Raw genomic sequence first — 15,519 nt, 5'->3', positions numbered from 1 at the left:
TTAAAGAGACTAAATCTCAGGGCGGTTGAGATGTGCTCAAGGTTACAGTGCCAGCGATGGACAGAGCAGAGGTAAATTCCTATCTGTTTGACCCAAAGGCCAGGCTTCCTCGCTGCCCTAGGTTCTTCTCTGGTGGAAGTGGCACCTTACGGCAAAGAAGAAAGGAGATGGCTGGCTGCTCACAGGTATCTGGTGACGGCTGAGTAAGTGAAGATGCTCAGTGGAGACAGAGACCTCATGGAGGTGGGGTGGCAGATGGAGCTCCCCTCTGCCTTTTCTGCTTCTGTTTAGAACAAAATTCTCCCATCACCCAGGCTGAACGCCTGGCAGTCATCCTGCCCCTCCCCGTCTTCACTCCCAGACGAAGTCACCAAGTGCCCCGATTCTGCTCATGTGATGTCTCCTACCTTCCTGCCATTCCATCCATGCCTGTGCTAACACTCCACTTCAAGTTCTCATTACATCATGTCTAGATCATTTCAAAAGCCTCTCAACTAGTCTCCCAGCCCCCGGACCTCAGTCATCACTTCCAAAACCACCATGTTATTCCTAAAGACACTGCTGCCATCACGTGATTTCACCATTCAAAACCTTCCAATGACTACTCAGTGTCTACCGAATACAGGGAAGCTTTTTAGACAGACATTCAAGCTGACATTCATTTAATTCTAATCTTCGTTTCCAAATTGCTCTTTCGGGACTCCCAGTAAGAATCCTGTGATTTAGCCAGGATTATTTACTTGTTATTCCTTAATGGTGCTATTTCTTTCCCACCTCCAAGCCTTACCCACTCCACTCCCCATGGCTGCACAGCGTCTTCCTGTCTTCTAAATCCTGTAGGTCCATCATGACCCAATTTGGCCCCATCCCTGCTGTGACACCTCCCCTAAGCGCTCTGCAGGACTAGAACCTCTCCATATCTGAGTGATACTGTTCACTTGGGACTTCACCTCCACTGCCTTATGTTATGAATTTGCTTTTTATTTGAATATGCTCTGCTTTCTCAGTTACACTATGAATGTCTTACAGCCAAAGGGGAAGGAGATGATGGCAGGAGGGCTCTGACATGGGAAGGCTATGAGACACATTGGTGGGTAGAGCTCTTGGGTTCAGAAATCAGGCAAGCAGGGTTTGAATCACAGCTCTGCTCCAACTAGGCACTCTTTGCCAAGATACCTCATCTCTCAATGTTCTCATTCATACAATGGGGATAATGATTGTTCCTACCTCGGAGAGCTGTTGTGAGGATTAAATGTGTTAATACATGAAGAACCCTTGCCCAGAGCCCGGCACACAGATAAAGCTTAATTACTATTAGTTATCATTGTTTTCACTATCAGACAAGAAGAAAGGGTTTATGATAATGACCTTATTTAATTTATATAGCAACCTGATGAGGTAATAGGATCATGATCATTTTAGAGATGAGAAAACTGAAGTTTTGAGAAGTTTGATCACATGGCTAATAATTCAGCCTCAACTCAGCCAAAGACCATTGCTTTCCACAAAGTTAATCCACTAAGTTCCTGAGATTGGGGGAAATGGCTTGTATTTCTTTAAAATTCCTTCAGTATCTCATAGATTGTACAAAAAAAAATTTTACTGAATGGCTAGGAGATTTCTTAGAAGATCTCAGCAGCAAGTCCTTTATGCTGCTGTGGGTCAAGATTGCTATCTGCCTACCACAATTTCCTTTCTCTTTCTCTAAATAATCCCAGTATTTAGCTGGGCGCATAACTGCCTAAAGCAGGGATCAGCTAGTCTGTACAGAGTCAAATACAGTACATAATTTTGGTTTTGTAGGCCATATGGTCTCATTAGAAGACTCAGCTTTGGCATGGTAATGCAAAAGCAGCCATGGACAATACGCACATGAATGAGTGTGGCTGAGTTCCCAAAACCTTTATTTACAAAAACAGATTTGTCCTGTGGACTGTAGTTTGCCGACCCTTCCCCTAGAGTGCAGACACCACGGGCTGCCTCAAATGAAGATGCCCATGATGGTTAATTTTATGTGTCATCTTGGATGAACCACAGTGTGCCCAGATATTTGGTTAGACATTATTATGGGTGTTTTCTGTGAGAGTACTTTTAGATGACATTAACATTTAAATTGATGGACTTTGAGTAAAGCAGACTATATAATGTAGAGGAACCTCATCCAACCAGTTGAAAACCTGAATAGACCAAAAAGAAAAGAATAGATCACAAAGCCTGAATAAAATAGAATATGTTATCTTCCTCCTCTGAGGAGAGAATTCTCCAGCAACCTGCCTTCAGACTTCAGACTTCATCTACAGCACTGGCTCTTTCTTATTCTACAGCGGACTAGAACTAGGACACCAGCCTTTCCTGGATCTCCAGCCTGCCTGTTTACCCTGATGCAGATTTTGGACTTCCTAACTTCTGTAATAATGTGAGCCAATTCCTTCTCATAAATCTTTTTCTATATATATACACATCCATTGGTTCTGCTTCTCTGGGGGGAACCCTGACTAACAGAATGCTATTTCCTAGCTACACTTGTGGCAAGATGTGTCCATGTGACTATGTTCTGGCCAACAGAATGTAAGTGGCAGCGCTGTGTGATAACTTCCAAGAAATTTCCATAAATTATAGGAGGCATATGCTCTTTGGCTTGTCATCCCCTCTTCACCCATCCTGCTGTTTGGAAGGCAGATGTGATGACTGAAGGGCTTCTGTGGACTGTAATACAGCCACAAAAGCAGAAGCCCAGAGCAGCCTGGGGTCAGTTGACTGTGGAGCGCTCTAACTAGCCTGAGTTGCTTACACTGTCAGAGGCGTTGGAACCAAAGTGACTCTATTACTTGAACAGGGGCTGGGTAAAATGAAGATGAAACCTACTGGGCTGCATTCCCAGGAGGTTAGGCATTCTTAGTCACAGGATGAAATAGGAGCTCAGCAGGGCTGGTGTCACAAGATATAGGTCACAAGGACCCTTCTGATAAAACAGAGTGTGGTAAAGAAGCCAGCCAAAACCCACTAAAACCAAGATGGCAGCAAAAGTGACCTCTGATGGTCCCCACTGCTCATTATATGCTAATTATAATGCATTAGCATGCTAAAAGACTCTCCCACCAGTGCCATGACAGTTTACAAATGCCAGGGCAACTTCCAGAAGTTATGCTATATAGTCTAAAAAGGGGAAGAACCCTCAGTTCTGGAAATTGCCTGCCCCTTTTTTCGGAAACTCATGATTAATTCGCCTCTTGTTTAGTATGTGATCAAGAAATAACCATAAAAGTAGCCAACTGGCAGCCCTCTGGGCAGCTCTGTCTATGGAGTAGCCATCATTTTGTTTCTTTACTTCTCTAATAAACTTGCTTTCACTTTACTTGGTGGACTCGCCCTGAATTCGTTCTTGTGCAAGATCCAAGAACCCACTCTTGGGGTCTGCATCAGGACCCCGTTCTGGTGACAATACCAGGACTTTTATATGAGCAAGAAATACAGCCCAGTCTTGTTTAAGCCATATTTAATGTCCCCATTGCAGCTGAACTTAATCCTAACAGGCACCATTCCTGTCAGTCTGGTGCTAGAAATAGTAGTACTTCTCTCTGGTGGCCAGGAAGAAATTCATTTATAGTATTTTACAAAAATTATATTAAGAGAGAATAACCCAATTTAAATCTTTCCCACATTGGTCAGCTGTCTCTTTAGAGTCAGCAGGAAGACATGAGATTGAAGCAGGAGAGACGGAGAGAGAGAAAGAAACAGAAATAGATTGTTTCTAGATGGATGGGGGAGGGGCAGAGCCAGACCAAACTCAGAGACTCTAGGCTGACACAACTGATAATACCCTGGGACGCAAAGGTGGGGGTTGGGTGGGGGGAGTGATGAGGGGTTCACTGCTGGCTCTGTTCTCATCAGGGAATAATGTAGCTGGCATCAGAAATGGATGTTTCCAGCTGTGTAGACCTTAAGCCCAGCCTCAGGTCAGAAATATGGCTGGAGCTGACTACGGGAGGTTTTTTTTGTTTTTTTTTTTTGTTTTTTGATCATAATTCAACCATCTGCATTAAATCATGACCTTGATCTATTCTTTGTGTATCTTCACCTTAGAAGTAAATAAAAGGGAAAAAGAAATGTAGTAAGTAAATGGTCAAATCAGTAGCCCAACACCTCTCACCCTACCTTCTTCTTACTTGCTAGAGTTGTTTATTCTTTCTATAGAGTTGAGAATTCTAGCTATTCACATTTTGAGCTCCCCTGAGGCTAGGACATAGATATGAGACCTGATTTTGTCCAATTTACCTGCAAAGTCTGCTGACTGTCTTATGAGAAATTCCTTCTTCACTGGATGTAATCTTGTTACCATGTGATGCCTGGAACTGTCGCAGCCACCTTGTACGTGTGAGGGAGACATGGCAGACACACTGAGGAATACAGAATCAAGAAATGGAAAATATCTGGATTCTTGATGACATCCCTGACCTTAAAAGGTTGGACTGCATCCAGGCTTATGGCTATGTGAAATCATAAATGTCCTTATTGTTTAACTGTTTTTGGTTAGTTATTCTGTTATTCTGTTACTCTGTTACTTGCAGCCAAAAGCATCCTTACTGATGCAGTAGCCAAAAGCATTTTAGCATTCTAAGTTGTAACATCCTGTCTTTACAGGCCACCTTAGTCCAAACAAATATTCACCCTTGTTAGCATGTTACTGTTTCATTTTCTGATTGGAAAGTATGCTCTATCCATTTACAGGAAGATGATGCAGCTAGGCAGTCTGAGTTTGAAACCTGGCTTTACCTGTATGACCTGGGGAAATTACTTAACTACTGTGTGCCTCAGCTTCCTTATCCATTAAAAGGGAAAAACAGTCATCCTACTTCATAGGATTGTACTGAGGATCAAATGGATTGACACACATAAAATGCTTAGAACAGTGCCTAGCCCACATCATAATAATCAATAAGTACACACTAGCTTTATTATCATCCTCCCTAGGAGTACACCCTTCTGCAGGCTTCCAAGGCAATTTGCTGTCAAACTGTTCACCCGCATTTTCCTTTGCCAAGCACTCCTGGGAATAGCTGAAATGTGAGACAGACATGGCCAATTCAGGTCTCTTGCTAGTCTGCACACCACCAGTTTATCAGAAAAGAAGTTTGGCCAATGGAATGTCTGGAAATACATCTAGAAACCAAATTCCCTGTACTCCCCAAATCCCCTACTTCTGCATGTCTGTCACCCCATGCATGCTCTGAGATGCAGGTAACAAGGACCCCTCTGAGCTGGTTCCCCACAGACCTCTGGGATGTGTCCTCCAATGAGACCTTAACCCTGAATGTGTCTCTCATACATCTACGGTCCTAGTGAATAGAAAGGGGAAACCTCACAGATCTTACATCACTATTACTTTCGGCTTTGCTACCTAAAATTTCTCCCCCTCTTTAGCATTTTTGCTGGGGCGAGAATCTCTTCTAGTCTCCTCTTGAGACACTGGTTTTCCCATCATCCCAGCATGGTACATGCCTTGTGTGGCTGCCATCCCCCCGGGACTGCAGAGGCTGTTCAGCTCCTTACGTTTGCATTATGCTTGTCAATCCAGGCCAGTTTTCAGCAAATGCCTCTGTATAGCTCATCTGTAGAGCCCTTGGCAGCTTCCAAAATATTTTAGCCCAAGTTACTTAATCCTCATAAAAATCTTGTATGGTGCATGTTTTTATTCCAAGTCAGGCTCTTCAGGGCTTTTTGCTTTCCTGTAGAGATCAGCAGCAAAAAGAGGTGAGACAAACATTTTTCATTTTCTTTCCTATACGGATACAAGGTGCTAAGGACCTTCTCTGCTGTTACCTCGGCAGTGAGTATTCTGGCGGAGAGAAAGCAAAGACCTCGCGGAAATCAACTGAAGTCGACCTGAAACTCGAGGACTTGGCTTCGGAAGGAAAAACAACTAATTGGTACTTGTCTGGATTAAAAGGTCTGGTTCTGACGTCTAACTGGTGATCCAATCTAGAATCAAGTAACAGGGAGGAAGAAGGCTCTAGAAATTAGCTGACTTAAGTGCTTCCTGATGTTAAATCTTTCGCCATTTCCATGAGTCCAAAGAAGCACAATATTTGGATCTCTTCAGATTAAATCTGCTCTGTTGATTTGTTCATCAGTGAGCCTCTCAAACATCTGCATTGGCAACATCCTTCTCAGGACACGGCCCGTCTGAGAAGCTCTAGTGGGTGCGGGCTGGAAGGAGGAGCTGCAGGCCTCTGCATGTGGGCTGGGACCAGACAGCTCTGCCACCTCAGTGTCTGTCTGCGCTGCCAGACTCATGGAAAAGTTCCTTTCACTTCTCACATTTTATTCAGTGCCAGCTTGGGAGGCCTGCAGAGGGTTCAGGGGCCCAGCTACTGTGCTAACCAGAGCACTGTAAGTGACAAATGCTGTTTTTTCCTTTTTATCTCTTTCCTTCTGCCTTCCAGGAAGACTTAAACAACAATAACAACAACAACAAAGCAAAAGAACTCACTTTTTACTTTCAAGCACACCCTGTTCCTTCACAAGAAGAAAAGCCCACAGAGCAACTGCATAAAGTCTCTATTCAGCACTCCTTGTTGGTTTTTGGCTCAGGGTTCAGCTAACTCGTTCCCAGAGCACACAGCAGCAGGGGAGGTGGGGTTCACAGCAGAGAGCAGTAAAAAGATCTGCTCTAGATTTCCTGAGGATTCCAGAATGCAGTGGAAAACCACAGTGTTTCTGGATGAGTGACATGGAGCACAGCAGTGAGTTTATTCCCTATTTCACCCCCTTAAATTGGAGCTTGCCCACATTAGGGCTGGCCAGGCACTCCAACCCATTCCTGCCTATACACATCCCCCCTCTGAAAGGGCTTCCTTAGGGGAAACTGGGCCTCTTCCTTCGCCAACCCTTGAACAGGCTTTTGCAGGTGGCTTTTGTGTTCGTGATTCCTACCTTAGAAGGAGATACCTAAGCCATCCTTCTGGCTGCTCCGGGCAAAAGACTTTGGAAACATCCTGGACTTCCCTTTCTCACATCCCACTTCCAACACACTAGCTTAGCCGGTCAGCTCCACATTCAAACTTATTCAGGATGTATCAGTCAGGATTCAACCAGAGAATCTGAACCAGTAGGAGAGTCATATTAAGAGATCTATTGCAAGGAATTGCCCTACATATGTTATCAGTTAGGGGTGTCCAGGTTCTTGGCATCTTGAACTAAGAGTTGGACAAAACACATAAACAAACCAAGGAAAGAATGAAGCAACAAAAGCAAAGATTTATTGAAAACGAAAGTACACTCTACGGGGTTGGAGTGGCTGAGCATAGGGGCTTAAGAGCCCCATTACAGAATTTTCTGGGGTTTAAATGCCATCTAGAGGTTTCCATTGGTTACTTGGTGTATGCCCTATGTAAATGAAGAGGCTAAAGTGAGGTTACAAAGTTATTTATTTGGTGTAGATTCTATGTAAATGACGAGTATAGTTCCTGTCACAGCTGCAGTGTTTCCATTTGATTTAGTTCTAGGAAGCCATGAGGTTCCCTGCCTCCAGGCCCGATTCTCCTGCCTCACATAATCATGGGACTGGTTAGGCGAGTGGGAAATCCACAGGGCAGGCTGTCAGAAAGGGCAGGTTGGAACTCCTGGGCATGAGCGGAGTTACCATCCAGAGGCAGAATTTCTTCATCAGGGAACCCTCAGTTCCTCTAGGGCCTTTCAACGGATTCGGTCAGGCCCACCTTCAATCTAGGATTATCTCCCTCGCTGAGAGTCAGTTGATTAAGGACTTTAATCATGTCCATAAAATACCTTCAGAGCAACACCCAGATTAGTGTTTGATTGAATAACTGAGGACAGTAGCTTAGCCAACTTGACATCTGAAACCTATTGTCACCTTATCTAGCCTTGACTCCTCCAGAGTTACCCCCTACCTTGGTCCAAACTACCATTATTTCTCCCCTGAATTATCGTGTCAGCCTCTATACCAGCTTCCTGCCTCTTGCCCTATCCTCCCTGGGCTTCCTCCTCTCACCCCCAGCTATTTTCAACAGAGCAACTAGACTGACACATTCTCAGTTGCAAAGTGAGCAGTTGCTCCATTGCTCAACGCCCTTGTGGTGGACAGAATGATGGTTCCTCAAAGACGTTCACATCCTAATCCTTGGAACCTGTGAATATGTTACCTTACATAGCAAAGGGGACTTTGTACATGTGCTTAGGGTATGGACTTTGAGATGAGGAGAGTATCCTGGATTATCCAGGGGAGCCCAGTCTAATCACATGAGTCTTCAGTTGTAGGAGAGGAAGACAGAAGAATGGATCAGAGAAATGTGACATGAAAAGAGCCTGACCCTCCATTGCTGGCTTTGAAAATGGAGGAAGGGAGCCACAAACCAACTACAAGGGAAAGGGGACCTCAGTTCTACAACTGCATGGCCCTAAAGTCTGTGAACAAACCTAACGAGCAGGAAACAGATTCCCACCCAAAGCTCCCAGTGAGGAAGCAGCCCTGTTAACAACTTGATTTTAGCCTGGTGAGACCTGTGTTGGACTTCTGGTCTATAGAACTGTAAGATAACGTATTTGTGGGTTGTTTTGTTTTGTGTTTTTGAGACAGAGTCTTGCTCTGTCACCCAGGCTGGAGTGCAGTGGCTCAATCTCGGCTCACTGCAACCTCTGCCTCCCGGGTTCAAGTGATTATTCTGCCTCAGCCTCCTGAGTAGCTGAGATTACAGATGCACGCCACCAAACCCGGCTAATTTTTGTATTTTTAGTAGAGACAGGGTTTCACCATGTTGGTCAGGCTGGTCTCAAACTCCTAACCTCATGATCCACCCCGCTCGGCCTCCCAAAGTGCTGGGATTACAGGTATGAGCCCCTGCGCCCAGTCTTGTGTTGTTTAAACCAATAAATTCATGGTAGTTTGTTATGGCAGAAAATGAATACAGCCCTTCAATGACTTCCCATCCTATTCAGAGTAAAAGCCAAGCTCCTCAGCATCTTCCCCTGCTCCTTTCTTTCTGACTTCATTTTCTACCACTCTCCCTAACTCACGCCCTCACCCCTGCTCTACTCCCCTACGTTGGCTCCTGGGCCTGGACTAGAGTGAAGCTAGTGAGTACTCGCTTCAAGATGCCAAAACCTCAGTAGTCAAGATCAGTAATATTTTAATGCAATATCAAAATGAATGTGAAAAAAATTAATGATATACAAATCATAAAAATTTGAAAGAAAGACAAGATCCACTCCTGCACTTGCTCAACTCACCTCCTCTGCCTTCCTCTAATTCCAGGCCTGATCCTTGCTGCTCTCAAACTTCCAGCCACACTCCAGTGGCAGCACTTTTCCTATTGGTTTTGCCCCAGATAGCTGCAAAGCTTCCTCCTTCACCTGCTTGGGTTTATGCTCAAGTGTTGCCTTCTTAATGAGTCCTCCCTGGCCATTTATTTAAAATCTCAGAGTGCCCTCATGTATTAGTCCATTTTCATGCTGCTATAAAGAAATACCCGAGACTGGGTAGTTAAGAAGAAATTATCAAGTTTAATTGATTCACAGTTCAGCATGTCTAGGGAGGCTTCAGGAAACTTACAATCATGGTGGAAGGGGGAGCAAACGCATCCTTCTTCACATGGTGACAGCAGGAGAAGTGCTGAGCAAAAGAGGAAAAGCCCCTTATAAAACCATCAGATCTCGTGAGAACTCATTCGCTATCATGAGAACAGCATGGAGGTAACTGCCCCCATGATTCAATTGCCTCCCACTGGGTCCCTCCCATGACACTTGACGATTATGGAAACTACAATTCAAGATGAGATTTGGGTGGGGACATGGCCAAGCCATATCACCCCACCAGCACTCCCTGACCCTTTCTTGTGTTGTATTTCCCCAAAGTACTTAACATATCTAACACATTTATTTACTACTTTTTGTTCACTGCTGTACACTAGGACATAACAATATGTGGCATGTAGTAGGTGTTCAATAAGTATTTCTTGTAGGAATGAAGGAAGGGAGGAAGGGAAGAAGGAAAGGAGAAGCAAGAGAGGAAGAAGGGAAAGTAAAGGAGGGAGGCCTCTGCCAATGGGGCAACAGAGCATATGTATGCAAGCAAGGAAGAACTTTCCCACTGGTTTATTGAAGCTGAAAATCCCTGAAGAGCTGCAGTAAATTTCAGTCTGTCTGTTTAAGAAAACACTAATTTATAAGCAGGGTTATTTTTTCCTCTCCCAAAGGGGAAAATGCCATCAAAAGCCAGTGTGTTCTCTTAGATTAATTAGCAGACTTGGATTAACTATGTGCTTTCTTTTCTAGGAAATTAGCTAAATTATGTTTCCACTGAAACTGGAAATGTTTGACCTCCTGGCAGTTTGTCCAAAATCCTTTGAAGCAGAGTATCTGCAACTCTGTGTTTAATAACGCCTGGAGATTTTATTCTCTTCTCGTTCTCCCCCAACAATTAAAAATTCCATTCTGATGATCTCATCCCTTTAATTTTTCTTTTTTCTTTCTTTTTTTTTTTTTTTTAGATGGAGTCTTGCTGTGTTACCCAGGCTGGAGTGCAGTGGCGCGATCTTGGCTCACTGCTCCACCTCCTGGGTTCAAGCGATTCTCCTGCCTCAGCCTCCTGAGTAGTGTTTTACCATGTTGGCCAGGCTGGTCTTGAACTCTTGACCTCAGGTGATCCACCCACCTCGGCCTCCCAAAGTGCTAGGATTACAGGGATGAGTCCCTATGCCTGGCCACCTCCCTTTAATTTTTTATGAGTGGATTCCAACAAAGCTATTGTTAAAAATCTGTGGAAATTTATATCATAGATAAATAGAATTTTCTGTGGTAATAACAAGAAACAGTGTAATAGATATATTTTAGTATTGATTAGGATGGAAAATAGGCCCAAGTGTTACTGGACTCTATTGACTAACACCCATGTGATGCAAGGGTTGACTTGAATACATGAGTGGAATGTAAGCAGAGTGAAGTTCAGGTGCATACTAAATTATGTGGATTGTGAGCCAGAGTGGCCATTGTGGGCATGTGCAGGGCAATGAAGCAGTGGAGCCAGGTTAGGAGAGAGAAAGGAGAGGTGCAGAGGGAGGAGGAGTAGGGGGAGAGAGAAAAACTCAGAGAAGAACATGAGAGAATAGCTTCCTGTTCTTAGATAGAGGAGGAAGAAATAAGATTAAATGAAACAGCAACACAGTAGGAAGTAGAAAAACTGGGCCAAACCTGGAAAATCTTTGGGTTAAATCCATGCTTGGCTGCTTCCTCACTGTCCCGCCTTGTCCAAGACACTTCACCTCTCTGATCCTCGATTCCCTCAAAAATTTGTGCTACTGTTTGGGGAGGCTAACAGTGACACTGACAATGATGCTGTGGCATCATAAGCCCAGGGTGGTGGTGTAGGAAGGAGGAAAGTTAATCCAGCCTGGCCATCTGAACTGTGTATAAATGAGCTCAAGTCTCAGCTCATGGCTGGTGCCTACTTTTGCAATTTGACAAATAAATAAAAGGTTGCCATCATGCGGATGATTATAGTCCTTTTGCAGATGCATATTATGTATGGAACAATCACAAATCACAGTGCACACACATTTCGTGGGTCACTTTTTCAGATAATATTATATCGTTGGCATTTTTATTGTTTGTAATTGCCCTTGTAAAGATTTTAACTGCACTCTGTGGGTGTGAGTGTGTGTGTGTGTGTGTGTGTGTGTGTGAGAACCCCCATAATATAGTGGCTATTGAGTCAGGATCTGGGTTTGAAATTTAACTCCACCACTTACTGTCTTGCTATCTGACACTCAACTTCACCTATGCCTTATATTCCTCACAGAAAATAACAGAACGTCCTCCAAAGGACAATTGAGATAACTAAAGGCAGTAATGCATGCAAAGAACAGAGGATAGTGTTTGGTAGCAAACCCTCAATAAAATATTGGCTCTTATTATTACAAAGTTTTACAGTTTGTAATAATTTGAACACGCTCTCTTTCCCTAAGTGGCCTGAGGTAATCTGTGAAAATGGTTTGCTATTCATGTGACCTGGAGAACCCCAAAAAATCATGCAAATCAAGAAGTTCCAATCTTCGTGTCACTTTAAGAACACTCGTGAAACTACCTAGGCCATCAAGGGTATGCATATATGAAAAGCCATGAAGTATCTGAAAGATGGCACTTTACAGAAACAGTGCGTACCATCCCGATGTTACAATGGTGGAGTTGGCAGGTGTGCCCAGGCCAAGCAGTGGGGCTGGACACAAGGTCGGTGGCCCAAAAAGAGTGCTGAATTTTTGGTGCACATGCTTAAAAATGCAGAGAGTAATGCTGAACTTATGTTTTTAGATGTAGATTCTCCAGTCATTGAGCATATCCAAGTGAACAAAGCACCTAAGATGCGCCGCTGGACCTACAGAGCTCATGGTCGGATTAACCCATACACAAGCTCTCCCTGCCACACAGAGAAGATCCTTACTGAAAAGGAACAGATTGTTCCTAAACCTGAAGAGGAGGTTTGCCCAGAAGAAAAAGATATCCCAGAAGAAACTGAATAAACAAAAACTTATGGCACAGGAGTAAATTCAGCATTAAAATAAATGCAGTCAAAAGCAGTAATAATAATAATAATTTGAATACTATAGAAATGGGAAAATTCTCTATAATTTCATCCACACCACTCAAGATCCTCACTATAACTGTTTGGTGTGTATTTCTCCTCTTCTCCCACCTCCCCACTTTTATTTTTATACATTTACTATCACATTATTATTCTATTTTCTTTTTTAACCACAAACCAAACAACAACAAAAGGATATTATACATACCACCTCTTTATTGTTATTTTCATGGCAGTGTTTATAGATTTAAACCTTTCTTTTCAGTGGCTGCATGAAATTTCATTCCACTTATTGATGATGGCAGCAGCCCATCTGGAGCAGCTGCTGCAAAGACACTGGTTGCAGCTGGGGAGGTGCGGCTGGGGCTGTTCACTCCGCAGAGGTAGTGGGAGCTGGAAACAGGCAGGAGCCCCACCCCCTTCTGAGTTGGTGGGGTGGGAGCCCCGCACTCCCAGGCACAACTGCAGCCGCCCAGCTGCGGCTGTGGACCAGGACATCCCTGTGCTCTTGGGGGCCTGGGAAGCCGCCCTTCCCCCACAGACTCAGAAGTGCCTGCTCCCACTGCCTGGCCTCTCCCCGCTCCTGGGACTCACTCCAATTTTGGAGCAAAGTTGTGGCCAAGCCCAGGTGTTGCCCAGATCCAGCTAGGTGCATGTATGCTTGGTGCAGTACTAACGCGCCAGCCCTCTGCCACTTCAGTCCCCTCTGGGCTTTGGGCATCGAAGAGCATGGGAGGGAGGCCAAGGTGGGGGCTGAAGGTGGCTCAGTGCAGGTCTGCAGGCACCCCTTGGCATGAACAGCCTGAGTGCCATAAGCAGCAGTGGGAGGCAGACAGGCTCCTGGGCAGAAAAGGGTGGGTCCCCAGTGAAACCCCACCTTCAAGGCAGGGATGGCCAGAAGTCTGGGGGCTGGGCTGCCAGTTCCACAGACCCAAGTGAAAACTTATGGTGTTTTTTCTGGGCCCACCCATGGCCACCCATGGACCAATAAGCATGTACTTCCTCCCTTCTGAAGCCCTTGAAACCCCAGGACTCAGTCGACCTCAGAGAGACAACTGGACAACCTGTCTATAAAGAGGAGCTAACCAGTCTGGGTCTCCTCTCTCCTGAGGGCTGCAGAAACAATGGGAGACCTGCCTTCGGGAAAGAGCTACCCACTTCGGGTCTCCTGAGAGCTGTACTGTCACTCAATAAAGCACCCCTTCACCTTGCTCATCCTCTAGTTGTCCATGTACCTCATTCTTCCTGGATGTGGGACAAGAACTCAAGACCCACCAAATGGCAGAACTGAAAGAGCTGTAACACAAACAGGGCTGAAACACACACCCCCACTCACCCACGCTGCAGGCAATGAAAAGAAGAGAAGAGGTGTAGCCTTTCAGGGAGCCCAGACTAAGGGGCTCCCTGGGCCAGGGCTGTGTCACCCTCTTTGGGGTTTTGTGGTTCCTGGTGTCTCCAAGCTTCTGAGCACCACGATGTTCTCCGGCACCTGCAGTGGAAACTACTTGTGGTATGCCTGGTCCAGCCACAGCCCAGCACAGAGCCAGTGCCTGTGCCAATGCCTGGAGCTGCCTGCCCTGCCAGAGCTGGCATGCCTAGCTATGGACATGGTCAGACCCCATGCTTGCTCACACACCCCTTGGTGCTCTGCACCTGGCTTGCCCTTGGCAGGCATGGGACCCAGGCTGGTAGCACAAACCAAAAGCAGCCTTCTGGGCCGCGTGAGTGGAACAAGCCCAGTGGGCCTCAGCAAAACTTGGGCAAAGGTGCCACCAGCCACAGAGGTTTCCAGCTGACAAGATGACACCCCAAGGATCCTGTGAAAATATGGAGGTAGTTTATTTAACCACTCCTATATTGAAGGACATTGGTTTATTTTTAATTTTTTTCACTAGTAGAAACAGTACTGTAAAGAATATAAATTGTGTATATTGCTATCAATTTACAAAAGTGTTTCTATAGAAGTGGACATGATGGAGCAAAGGACATAAACACTTAAAATTTTAATAGATGCTGTTAGATTTTCCTCTGGAAAAAAAAACCACAAAATTTTTAAACTTTCATCAACCCTGGATATTATCCAGTTAAAAACTTTTACTTTTGCCAGTGTAATGGACAAAATATATTTTGTTTCTTTTAATTTCATTTATTTAATTACAGGCAAAACTGATCACCTTTTTGCATTTCTTTTCCTAATTATTTATTCCCATGTAACAATTTTTTGTTGCGTTATTTTTGTTTTCATCATTTTTGTTTTGTTTTGGTTTTTTGAGACGGATTATCATTCTGTTGCCAGGCTGGAATGCAGCGGCACAATCTCGGCTCACTGCAACCTTCGCCTCCCACGTCCAAGCGATTCTCCTGCCTCAGCCTCCTGAGTAGCTGGTACTACAGGTGCTCACCACCACACCCGGCTAATTTTTGTATTTTTAGTAGAGACAGGATTTCACCATGTTGGCCAAGATGGTCTCAAACTCCTGACCTCGTAATCCACCTGCCTTGGCCTCCCAAAGTGCTGGGATTACAGGCATGAGCCACTGTGCCTGGCCTTTTGTCATTGATTTTTAAGTACTCTGTGTGTGTATGTGTATACATATATATAATTATATCTATATTTATATATGTATGCATATATGTATACATATATGTGTATATAATTATATATGTTTATCTATGTATATTTATATATGTATATATTTATCTATGTATATATAATTATATATATTTATATATGTATACACACACACACCTTATACTGTGTATATATACTATATATACACACACACACACTATGGATATAAACCTTTTGTTATTTATTTTTTAAAGATATTTCATCCCAACTTGTAAGTTTTTTCTGTAACTTATTTATGCCTTTGAAATGAATCATCATTTTTTAAAAAATTACATTTATATGTGGTTACAGTCAT

Source organism: Macaca mulatta, chromosome 5, assembly GCF_049350105.2.
Source record: "Macaca mulatta isolate MMU2019108-1 chromosome 5, T2T-MMU8v2.0, whole genome shotgun sequence".
In the NCBI taxonomy this organism is placed as follows: domain Eukaryota; kingdom Metazoa; phylum Chordata; class Mammalia; order Primates; family Cercopithecidae; genus Macaca; species Macaca mulatta.
The sequence above is the reverse complement of the archived record's forward strand: the minus strand, read 5'-3'. Positions refer to the sequence as shown.